An 11,087-nucleotide genomic window follows, 5' to 3' on the forward strand; every position below is an offset into this window, starting at 1 on the left:
CTCGCCGTAATGAGTGGGGTCTTTTTTCTGTGGGAGCCAGCTGTGCCGTTGCCTCCAGCAGGCCTCACACACACACACACACACACACACACACACAAAAACCCCAGAATGATTAGATAACTACAGTGCAGCGCCATATCAAATAGTTCCAGGGATCAAATTCTCTAAAAGGAGGGGAGGGCACTTGTGAAAGCATGAGTGTATGCGTCCATCTGTGCATGTGCAGGACTTAGAGAGGAATGAGAGATAAAGGCTGGGTGAGGAAGGAGGAGGAGGAGGAGGAGGAAGGGGCAGAGAAAGGGAGCGACAGAGGAGAAGGACAGGAGACAGTAGGTGGGAATGATGGGAAATGAGTGAGGGCAAAGGGGCAGACAGACAGAGAGGCACAGTCAAGGGGGGGGGGGATAGAGAGAGAGGTGGGGGCTTATAGAAAGAGGGAGACACAAAGTAGAGTTAGAACTTTTTCTTTTTTTTCCCCCCTAATGGAGAGAACTAAGCGAGCTGCAGAGAGGATGAAGGGGGGAGAGCGAGCGGGGGTAAAAGGGGGGGATGTTGACAAAGCAGCGAGACTGTGGCGAACAAAGAGAACGTGAAGAGAATGAGTCGGGGGAAACATCAAAGGGATTTTTCAGGCCCGGTTACCGGGACAACAGACATTTGCATGCGATTAGCTTTTTACATCATATTAAGAAGGGTTAGGGTGAGGGAGGGAGGATGGGAGGAAAAAGGGAGGGGGGGGTGCAGGGAACTATAGATCATACACACACACACACACACTCACACACACACACACACACTGTAAGGGATGGAGAGAGAGAGGAGGAATAAAAAAAGAGAGAGACGTTGGTCATCTCACGCGGATAAACTGACTTATAGGCAGCCAGCCAAGCGTTTCTTTTGTAAATGAGAGTGCATGTTGAGGGGAGATACAGTAATATGCCGGCACAGACATTTTGGGCAAAAAGGGGGAGGTGGGGGGGGGGGGGGTCAAAGCGAGGGAGAGGGTGCTTTTTCTTTTTCTTTTTTTTAAAATTTCAATTTATTTCTGCTCTGACTACAAGTTTGACCCCCACGATTAAAAAGCAGCGAGAAGCAACTTGATGCTAAAGTCACCGCTTGTGCAAACTGATGTGAACTGATTCCAGATTGACAATGTGATTTTCTTATTTTTATATATATATATATATATATATATATATATATATATATATATATATATATATATATATATATATATATATTCCACTTCTCAACATTTTTACACTTGATTCAAGTGAGAAATTTGTTTTTTCCTGCTAGATAAAACTATATAAAATATCAAAATGGGAATGTAAAATTCTTAAAATCATTCTTAAAATAATAAAACAACAACAACAACAACCCAAACATACATATCCTGCAGATTAAAATACAAAGATGACATAAAATGGGACTTTTCGAGCGATGCTTTTCTCTCCAGAGTGTTATGAAGCCTCGTGCGTCCAACGCTTGTGCAAAATGTAAACACACTGGCTGTCGCGTCTAGACAGACGAAGCAGAAATATAAACACATAAGTATCCGATGTGGATCCATATTGTACCATAAACAGCTCTTTTTTTGTTTGCAGGGCACACATCACTCCATAAAAATCACCTCGCGCCACCTCTACCGCCATCGTAAAAGCCATTAAACACGTTTCTATGGGCACACACCCTCCAGCAGTTCACACATGTAATATTATCCCTCCATATCTCTCCTCCACCTCCTTCCTTCCTTCCTTCCTTCCTTCCTTCCTTCTTTCCTTCCCTCGATCCTGTCTCTCCATCAATCCACTTCCTTTTTTTCCCTCTCCATCATCCCTTTCTCCCTCTCCTCCTTTCCATCCATCCATCCATCCATCCATCTTTCCCCCCCTTTCTCCCTCTTAATCTCCACCTCTCCCTCCTTATATTTCTCCACCCCCTTTTTTTTGTCTTCCTCTTTGGCCTTCCTCTCTCTCTCTCTCTCTCTCTCTCTCTCTCTCTCTCTCTCTCTCTCTCTCTCTCTCTCTCTCTCTCTCGCTCTCTCTCTCTCCCCCCTTCTTTCTCTCTCCCCCCTCCCTCCCTGTGTGTGATGCTTCAGTGCCCTCTGTATTGTGGCTGCATTGTGCCAGTAGGCGTCGCCTCGACAACATTGTGATGTGTGTGTGTGTGTGTGTGTGTGTGTGTGTGTGTGTGTGTGTGGTGTGGGGGGGGGGGGTGTATTACAGTATCAATACCCTGACACTGCGACAAAAAGGACAGCAGCCGTAGCCACATATCACTCCACCTCTGCACTCCTCCTCCTCCTCCGCTGTCGTCTCCCTCCCTCCCTCCCCATGACCCCCCCCACCCGCCCCATCACCCCTTCCTCCTCCCCCCAAATCAATTCCTCCCTCCCTCTTTTCCAATTGATTTCCCACCATATCTCACTGAATATGTACATATTGATCCCCTCCTCCTCCTTCTCCTCCTCCTCTTCCTCGGCCCCATCCCTCACTCTTTTCTTCCTCTCCCCCACTTGTTTTTACTCAAACATCTATCAGATTTCACCCTCCTCCAGCTACACCCATCCACCCTGATATCCCTCCATCACACACACACACACACACACACATAGACACACACACACACACACACACACACACTCCTCATCTTTCATTTCATCTCCCCAATTCTTTTTCTATCTCTGTGCCATCTCTTCTGCCCCCCCCTCCCACCTCCTCACTCCTTTCTCCATCACACACCCCACCATCTCCCTCCCTCACGGCTGTTTTTTTGTTTTTGTGTGTGTGTGCGCGTGTATACGTGTGTGTGTGTGTGTGTGTGTGTGCGACTGTCTCACTCACTCTCTGAATATTAATTGGTGCATTTCTGCTGCGGCGCAGAAAACAATCAAAGCGTCAGGGGCGGGTGATGATGCCATTGTGGCAGCCGCAAACACGTACACATATGTAGCATGAGCATGCACACACACAGTATGCAACAGACACACACACACACACAAGGCCAAAGTCACACTATGCACACTTGCAGCAGAGGAACTCATACATATATGCACTTACATTCATTTATATAAATATACAGTATCTGCTGCTGGCATGCAAAATTTCTTCAACACACACACACACACACACACACACGCATTCATAAACAGATTGATTTACTCTGTGCACACACACTGAGCACAAGCATGCACGGCACATATGCATCAGACCCAGTCACTCTCAGACACACAATAGCCGGCTCACAATGGGCTGATCCAGGAGATATGTTCTGCGTCAGCAAAGACATTTAAACTTCCACTCGGCCCAACGTTTACCTTCACACACTGCTTCACACGTCACGTTTAGAACGGTAAACCTTCACCTGACAAACAATCACATTTACAGTTAAGTTATATTTCTTTTATATCGCCCGATGGGGAAGAAAGAAAAACACACAAAAGAAAAATCGCGTACTGGAGGTTACATCTTAGATTGCAGACCTTATTATCCGAAAAAAAAAGAAAGAAGAGAAATCAAAGCGAAGAAGAGGCGACGTGAGGGCGAAGAATCTGTAAACATTACTTAACAGACAATTCAGATGGCGTTTGTTGTTTCCATGTGTTCTGGAACTCTTTGATGAAGGCTGAAGGACGGCGGAATCGGGCGCGTGGGCTTCGCCGCTCCGCGTGCGTCCGGGCCCACGTCTACTCCAGATATGAAAGCGTTTGAGACGTCGCCCTTTGACCTCACACGGCGGGCGGACTCACGTCAGCCGCCGGCGATCGAAATATTAAAAAAAACGTTAAAGTGGAAATATGTGACATAAAAAAAAAAAAAAAGAAACAGGTTGACGTAATAACTCAGGATTAGTTGACTCAGCATCTTATTGAAGGTAATGGGATTAATGTGTGTTTTATATCATCAATTTTACATTTGCAAAATTCACAAGAAGGCCCAATTTGAGAATTTTCCGCCATAGATGATGATAATAATGAAGAAATATTAACTGCTTACTTAATTTGTAATATTTAATGAGCTAGAAGCCAATAAAAATGTTGTCTTATATTAAAAATAATGTCTAGCTGGTGAAATCTGGGTCAAATGTGGATTTAATATGGAGCTTTTTCCAAAAAAATTTAAAATTTCTTTCTGATTTCAGTTTTGAAGTTTGCTCCTCAAAGTTGTTCGATAGTTCAAGGGAAATCGGTGAGGCGACGTCGTGCACCAACATTTTATTTTCTTCTAAATTGGCAGGTGTAATGCGCGTCACGGCGAAGCGAATGGGGGGGCAGCGGGTGGCGGTTAGCGCCGCTGACTCGCCCCGAACGCACAGGTTCCTCGCCGGTTGCCCCACAAACGCACAACGTGGGCGACTCGGTGGCTCTGAACCGCCTGTTGGTGCAGGTGTACGAGCATGAATGGCTGTTTATCCTCCCGACTGTTCGCTGTGATGAATCTGGTGACGACGGCGCAGAAGAAAACGCTCCCCGACGACGGGTGGATGAACCGACTCAAAGCTCAGGAAGACCTCCGGCGATGGCATCGCGTCATTAATGTGAAGGGTGCGTTTACAGCTGCTGACCTTTGACCTGACAGCTGTAAAAGAAGTTCAGGTGTGAAGAAACCTTTACAGGAGCTGGAAAGCTGCACAATCGTAAGTTTAAATAAAGTTTAACGCAGAATGGTTCCGTTTTAACTGATTGTAATATTCATTAACAGAGAACTGTCTCCGCTTTGGGAGTCTTTGAGCCTCTTTTAGCTCATCGTTTTGTTTTGGGAGCCACCGCCATTAAAAAAAATTGTTTCCTCAGTTATATAAGCGGCCTGAATGATATATTTTTTAAAACTTCACTATTAAAATACAGTTTGCTCGCGACTTCACCGCATCTTGGATTTTTGGTAGGCAGTCACATGATACTTTAAGCGCATTCTATTGGCTGACGGCATCAAGAAGTGCACTCGTTTCCATGAGTTTCTGCTTTAAACAGTCGATCAGAGTGTGGGAAAAGATATTAAAGATAGAAGGTGGTTTAATATCAGCATGGGCGGGCGGGGGTTCATAAACATTTAAATGATGGTAAATAATAAAATAAATAGTTTGTCGTTCTATCGCGGAATTCGTTAAATGTGGTTCCTGGAACGCATTAACCGCGAGGAAGGAGGGATCAATGTGTGTGTAAATTACATTTTTTCCAACTGCCTGAGGCAAATGTTAATGAAGTGGATGCAAAAACTTTTTAAGACGATATTTGTTGAGGTCCAGAGTCTGTCTGTACGTTTTGTTTGGTCCATAACAGAAGTAAAACTCAAACTGCAAAATGTTGGAACTTGGTAAAAGTACTTTTATTTCTATGTTTTAGAAACATTTACCAGACTTTTACACTTTTAAATGATCAAAATGTAACTGATTCTGTAATCTAAGGATGCTTTTTCAACAACTAATTTTTCCTGGGGCCCTAAATCCTAAAAGGTGCACTTTGTCCGCCCCCCCCAAATTCTGGAGGTGTCCTAAGTGCTTCCGGGTGACTTCCTCTTATCTCTGCCATCACTTTTAACAAGTGGTGTGAAACTTTTTTTCATTAAAAAATAAAATAAAATTTAAAAAAAAAAATCTTCTTCTACTTCCTCTCCAAAAGAAAAAACGTCTATCCAAACTATCACCCCCTCCTCCCCCCCCCCGCCCATTCCCACCCCCCCCCAACTCAGATGCCATATTTAGGATACAAATGTGAAGAGATGACAGCGTTGTAAAATGGTGCCCGTGCTGAGATTATAATTAACATTTCCCAACCTACATCAGTCTCCCTCCCACTTCTCTTCCTCCGGCTTCTCCCCTATTCACCCACTTCTGTACAATAAACGGGGGTAAAAAAAAAAAAAAGCCAGAAGAAAGGAGAGAAAGGGGAAAGAAAGGGAGACGGAGGAGGACAAGGAGGAGCAGAGAGAGAGAGAGAGAGAGGGAGGGAGAGAGACGGTGACCAAACGGAGGGAGGGAGGGAGGGAGGGGGAAACGGCGTATGCTTGTATACAACCCTGATTTCCATTTTTTTCCCAACTCGTAATGTATTTAATTCAAGTGAAACGTAATCATGACGTGTCGTGTCATTAATCTCCTCGCCGCCTCTCCCGTAAGTACACTGAGTCTTTACTTTAACGTATATCCTATATCTTCATTTATCTAGTTCTTTTCTTTCTTTTTTTTTTTAAAATCTAGCAGTATGTTTACATCTACACTTTTATGTGTGGAGGCATGAAACACCGGTGAGGAAACATCTCCCAAAAAAAAAAAAAAAAAATCCACCGCGTTTGTCTGCCTTTTTTTTTTTTTTTACCCTCGCTTGACATATTTACTTGTTATTCTTTTATTTCTTTATTATGATCATTATTTTGCAGTTTTGAATGTGTGTGTGTGAGTGTGTGTGTGTGTGTGTGTGAGTGTGTGTGCGCGCGTCACCGCATGCGAGCGAGCGTTTTTTGGTGAGCATGTATGTTGGAGGCGCGCTCCGACCACTTCACTGTGTGTGTGTCATGTATGTTAAACCGGCGTATGTTGAGTCCGTGGCCGACATGCATGTGACATGACCACACACACACACACACACACACACAAAAAAAAAAAAACACGGGGGAAAAACACGTTTTGGGTGGAAATCAGGAGACATTTTCCGGTCGGAATCCTCGCGTAAAAAGCGACTTTTTGAAACGCTTGAACGTGGCTGAAAAGTGAAAACAGAACGCGTAAAGATCTATTCTTCTTTTTTTTTTCTCTCTCTCTCCAAACATCTGCGTAACTTCAACCAAGTTCTGTTGCAGTTATCCACGCGTGGACACCAGTTTTGAAAATATACCAGTGCTTTATGACCTCTTCTTCCTCCGATTTTTGCTTCCGAAAGCATCGAGAGAGAAAGAGAGAAGAAGGAAAAAAAAAAAAGTGAAGATTTTGGCTGAAAGAGGCACAATAAGTTCTCCGGGTATTACGATCAAGCCGCAGACATATTGTTCCGGTGGCGTAAAAGTGGATTTTTGTGTGTGAGCAAGTTGATTTACAATGCGCAATTTGTGTGTAGATGCGATTAGCTGGACTAATTCTTTTGTCGGACACACATTAGGCTTTGTGTAGCGCATTGTTTTCGAGATAAGCACCGTCACTTTCATCTGGCTTGTGCGCAAAAACGCATCCACAAGGCTGGGAGATTGTTTTATAAACGCGATACTTTCCCCTATCTTTTGACTACCATGTTTACTACAAACCGGTTTAGTTGTCCTAACATCACCTCCAGCGTCTACAACCCCCCCCCACAAAAGTAGCATAGCAAGTGTGGAACGCCACGGAGTATCCGTGTCCAAAAATCTGCGCTCTTTAAATACAAGTTGTCGTTTTTTTGGGTGTTTTTTTTTTTAGCGCCTCTTATGAAAAAAACGCGTGTTTTTTTTGTTTTTTTGGGGGGGACACGTTGTGGATGTTTTTTGGGGGCGATTTTGACTGGTGTCGGATTTGGGAAGAGATTGTCAGATAATTCAAGATGAAAATCCATGATGGCACTTTTTTTTTTCCTCTCTCCCCCCCCCTCCTCTCTCCCCTTCCGTCCTTCTCTCAGCTCGCTCACTCGTCTTTCCCCTCCCTTAATCTTTTGTATAGAAAATTTAAGAACAAAATGGAGCAGGGGAGAGAGCGATAGATAGGCTGACATGACACACACACACACCACCTCCGACTCCCCCCCCTAAAAAAAAAAGAAAAAGAACTACGTCCCCACTGTTTAAGGTTTTAAATCTTTTTTTTAAAAAAGGAAACGGGATTGACACCATCCGTAGTCCGGATTAATCTCATTCCAGCGCCGGGTGTTTATGAGCGCATTGTTTGTTGGTGGTTATTTATTTCATTAATGTGTCTCTAATTGAGATGGCCGCGAGAGAGAAGAGGTGGGGGGGGGGGAAAGAGCGACTGAAAATGGTTGCACGTTATTGACGCACATCACAGAGGCGAAAGGAGGAAATTCCTCCTCAGATAAGACGCAGACGTGTCATCTGGGTTGACCGAAAGCTCTCACGTCGTCATCCACACACATCCACTGGAATTATGTTTTTAAGGGATCCTTGGATGTCCTATTTTTATAGCCCGTCTAAAAATGTCACACACTTTGGTGATAGCGTTGCGCACTGGAAGTAGGTTGACATTGCTGGCTTGTCCTATAAACAGGGGGATGTTGTGGAGGGTCCTCACACTCAGTGTCCTTCATGGGTTTTTTTTTTTTTTTAGTTCAAACAGTCAGTAATATGCGTTTTTACGCGTTATTTTTTTTATTTATTATGATTTATTTATGACAGAAATACTTAAAACTGACTTTTACAGACCATCATGAGGTTTTGGAATCACTAGTATGCTACATTATTTGGTTAAACACAACGAGATGTGTGTCTACATTTAATATTTAAAACTAAAGGTGAAGAGAAAAAGAAAAATAAGGTGGCCCTCATAAGTTTTCTACTTTTTTCTTATATTTCTTGTTCCCACTGTGGCTCTTTTTTAAATTGCGTATAATAGTTATGCTGTTTGTTTTTTAAAAAGTCTTTTTTAAACATCTTTCAGTCCTAATGAGTTAAAAAAATAAGATACAATCTATGAAAGAAAATTAAAAGTAAACTGAAAAGCAGTGTTTCCATGTGAGTTTTACCACTTAAAGCGACTTTTACTAATCACTGGTGCCTTATTTCTGTCCACTATTTGATGAAAACTAGCAAGACCAACATTTCCAGGTAACATTTTAAAACTCAACATGAAGCAGATCTTCTTTTTTTTGTTTTTACAAGAAACCTTCTCCCCTCCACCCACACAGGTTTCCTACTTTTCCTCTATTTGATGTGGCAACTCCTTATCAGGATCCTCCTGTAAATGAAAATGAACCAGCAGCTCCTAGAATAAGAAGGGGGTCTAATAGTTGGGCTTTTTTTTTTTTTTTTCTTCCTCTCTGCTTGTTGTGCTTGAATTCTATCCTCCTCCTCTTCCAGCGACAACAACGGTGCCTCCTCCCCATCTTTGTACACACTGTACTGTACTTGAGGGGCACACACACACACACACATACACACACACACACCCAGTCCAGGTGGCTCTTGGGAAAGAGAGCGTGCACGTTAGAGGGAATGAGACAGAAAGACAGAGGAAGAGAGAGTAAAAGCGAGAGGAGTGTAGCACCAATCAAGGCCTCTGATTGATATAATTGGGTCATTAGTACGCTGTGGGAGCGGCACCTGCTTGCCCTCGGTTAGGGAGAATCTACAGCATTGAGACATTTTGAGACTGCTGAGAGTTCTGGCGTGTATTTAGAGCATTAAGATCTTACTTAAAGGTCCCATATTTATGCAAAATACACTTTTTTTTTAAATAGTTTAATTCCTATTTGAACCACAGGAATGAAAAACTGCTTGCTTCAGTGATTAGAAAGTATTTCCTGTGAAGCATCATTCAGATTCAAGGCCTGCGATGACATCACAGTGGGCGTCGCTCACACCTCCTCCTAGAAGCTACAGGTGCTCAGAGTTTTTTTCAGGTTGATGGAAGCGGACGGATATGTTAGTTTTATTTCCTCTCCTTCTTGAGTGTGTTTCGCTGACTGGAAGCAAATCAGGGAATTTTTTCGGGAAAAAACGGACGCGACCAAGCGAACGGCGGCGCCGGAGGTCGGTCGAGCGGAGTGCGAGCGGCCCTCGAGGAGAATCCGACTAAAAAGGGGAGCTGGTTAACCCCGTAATTATGTGATGTCAGGTGATTCCCTCTAATAAGAACTAAGAAGACTTTTCCCTCCAGTCAGGTCAAACATCCTTTTTTCCTTTGTTTGAGGCGCTTCGCCGGAATTAAAACAAGAAAATCCGATTTCCGTGTCGAGGCTTTCCGTATGCGTTCAGACCTGAAGTGTCATTTCCAAGTGCATCAGAGAACACACGCGCTACAGATTTCCCCAGAGCAAAATGAAGAACCAACCGGCGTTGAGGGCTTCTATTTTTGCTATAGGTGCTCATAGATATTCCACAAGGAGGTCGCGTTGTAGGGTCAGCGTCCCCGGGGCTTGTGGGTAGTTGGCATCTTGCTGAAGGACACTTCAGAGGACAGTGTTGGGATGTTTTTTTTTATTCCGACTGCATTTGAGTGACAGTTTTCACTATGGATGGATTATTGATGATGGAATGAAACCCTGGCGGGTTTGAACGCGTTTCAGATAAGAATTTGACGATGATTTATGACATTAAAACGCTCCGAATCGCTTCTGTCTTGAGGCCTCAGTCTATGAAATCCTGAATCACCCAAAAGTCGATGGGCGCCTCCTCTCATCGGTCCAGACGAAAAAAGACTTGGAAAGAGAGTCTCGTTTCTCTGGCCAGACGCCGTGATGCTTTTAAACGCTTCGGTTTCGCCGCCGCCGCCGACGTCGAGTCGCACCCCCCCCCCCCTGGCGTCACGCTTCTGCATTTTACAGGGGAGGAGTGGATCTACTTGCATGGAGGAGGAGGAATTCATTGAGAAAGAGCGGTGGTGATGCGCCTAGACAGGATCGGAGAGGTTGAAGGGGTTCAAACAGGTCAAACAGAGATGGAACCCAAAGGAAAAAATAGAATTTAGGGGGTTTTTTTTGCACAGTTTCTTATTTTTATTTCCCTTCTTTACCTTTGCAAAATCAAACAAGCCAACCAGATGTCACTTTATTGCTATTTGAAGGATATTTTTCTCTCACAAGAGTCTTCAGTTTCATTTTCGCGGCCTTGGCTCGAGTTCTTCCTCCGTCTCTCCGACAGAAACGCTCCACATCGGTGGGCCATTTCTGTCCAACAGGCACGTATTTACAGTTTAGTGGCAAAAAACACAGCGGGACACTTCCCTCCTTATCACCGCTGGAGCCCAAGGGTGGGTGGGTGGGGGGGCGGAAGAAGTTGAGGCAAAGCAGGGGAATGAAGCATGGTGGAGGTGGGGGGGGGGGGTTCAGGGAAAGGTGAAGTAAAGGAAATGAATGCAGTCTGTGGGGAAGTTATCCACGTGACCACACGATAAAAACCACAGGGCCAAATTATACCGTACCACACACACACTCACACACACACACACACACA

General features: G+C 44.1%; 1 protein-coding gene across 3 annotated transcripts in view; it reads left to right on the forward strand.

Annotated features, from left to right (window-relative positions):
* The first annotated feature begins 5,989 nt into the window (after positions 1–5,989).
* Positions 5,990–11,087, forward strand: part of znf219 (zinc finger protein 219) — a 15,632-nt gene continuing 10,534 nt past the window's right edge. For all 3 annotated transcript variants that reach the window (XM_068307880.1, XM_068307882.1, XM_068307881.1), the window contains exon 1: positions 5,990–6,112. The gene's annotated coding sequence lies outside the window, so the exon portion shown is untranslated. The remainder of the gene's footprint in view (positions 6,113–11,087) is intronic.

Source organism: Antennarius striatus, chromosome 23, assembly GCF_040054535.1.
Source record: "Antennarius striatus isolate MH-2024 chromosome 23, ASM4005453v1, whole genome shotgun sequence".
NCBI lineage: Eukaryota > Metazoa > Chordata > Actinopteri > Lophiiformes > Antennariidae > Antennarius > Antennarius striatus.